The following is a 1,491-nucleotide window of genomic DNA, read 5'->3' as shown; positions in this document are numbered from 1 at the left end:
TTAGATCAACTGTAAGTCCTCCATTATGAGGGATTGGGCAAGAGATACTGAAATCTGTATTTTTTTAAATTTTTATTTATTTTTTATTTTACGATAGTCACAGAGAGAGAGAGAGAGAGAGAGAGAGAGAGAGAGAGGCAGAGACATAGGCAGAGGGAGAAGCAGGCTCCATGCACCGGGAGCCCGAAGTGGGATTCGATCCCGGGTCTCCAGGATCGCGCCCTGGGCCAAAGGCAGGCGCCAAACCGCTGCGCCACCCAGGGATCCCAAATCTGTATTTTTATGATTAATAAGACTCCAAAGTGCCGAAGGTTTTGTGGAGCTGAGAAACACTTTGAAAACAAAGATGATCTTATCTACTATCCACGATTAGCTTTCAAGATATGCATTATTATTTCTATCTTAGATGTTTAAGAAACTGGAACTCAGAGAAATAAGTAACTTACTCAAGACCAGGATTCTTGTAAGTAGCAGAGCTGGGATTCAAACCCAGCTATTTCTGACTCTAAAGTTCACATTCTCTGCACTGTGCATACTGTCTTCCTGCTAGGATGGAAAAAAAAAATACTGTGGTGTCTTCTGTTTGACATATACAGGCAAAACATTCCTTTCTCAGTACTTGGCATTTCTCATGACCTAGAATTAGAATTCATTGATATTTTTATAAAATGAAGTCCCCAGTGAAGAGTTTTATCCTTACCCAAGTTAGATAAACCTCAGTATGCCGCTACAATCTGATGATTCTCAATGTGGTTTTCTTTAGAAAGCATGAGTTCAGATGCAGTCATCACTTCTAATGTGTAAATAAATGCATGTGTATAGCACAGTTGCTCACTCTCAGTTCATGTGGCATACAGAACACTGTGAGACCTTCCATTTCCCACAGTACACAGTGCAGCCTCACAGAAGAATTTTTCAATGTTTACAACAAAATGTGTTTCTCAAGGGATTATGTTCCTCATAAATCTGTACAGTATCCTACTTAAGAAATTCTTTGAACATCTGCCTTCATTAAAAAAAATAAAAATAAAATTGTGCCTCAGTTGTGAAAGGGAGAGAGGGGGTTATATGTCAATAGAAATATAACCCAATCAGGGGGATCTGCATTAGATTAGATTCAGTTCATATCAGTTCTGATGAGATTGTAAATTTTGCTTTTATCATAGGTAATCTGATCATGCATTAGGTTTAATTTTGAACAATTTGTGATATTATAATTCAGAGGAAACTTCATTCCAAACAAGGGGGAAATGCCATTGCTTATGGCCAAAGTTAACAGTTTCACTGAGAACCTGGGTTCAGTTGTTTGCATTTCCATGTGAGTCAGAGAAGCATCTTTGATTCATTTGGACTCCTCAGAGGAGGGCGTGAATGGTTCCCGTGTGCGCTAGTTTCATCTGTACCTGATACTGTTTTTTTCTCAGCCTGGGTCAAGTTGTGAAGTGACGCCGTCTTCCCTTTCTTGTGCCTAATTCTGACTGGCTAATAATC

Source organism: Vulpes lagopus, chromosome 9 (assembly GCF_018345385.1).
Source record: "Vulpes lagopus strain Blue_001 chromosome 9, ASM1834538v1, whole genome shotgun sequence".
NCBI lineage: Eukaryota > Metazoa > Chordata > Mammalia > Carnivora > Canidae > Vulpes > Vulpes lagopus.
This window is presented reverse-complemented; position numbering follows the sequence as displayed.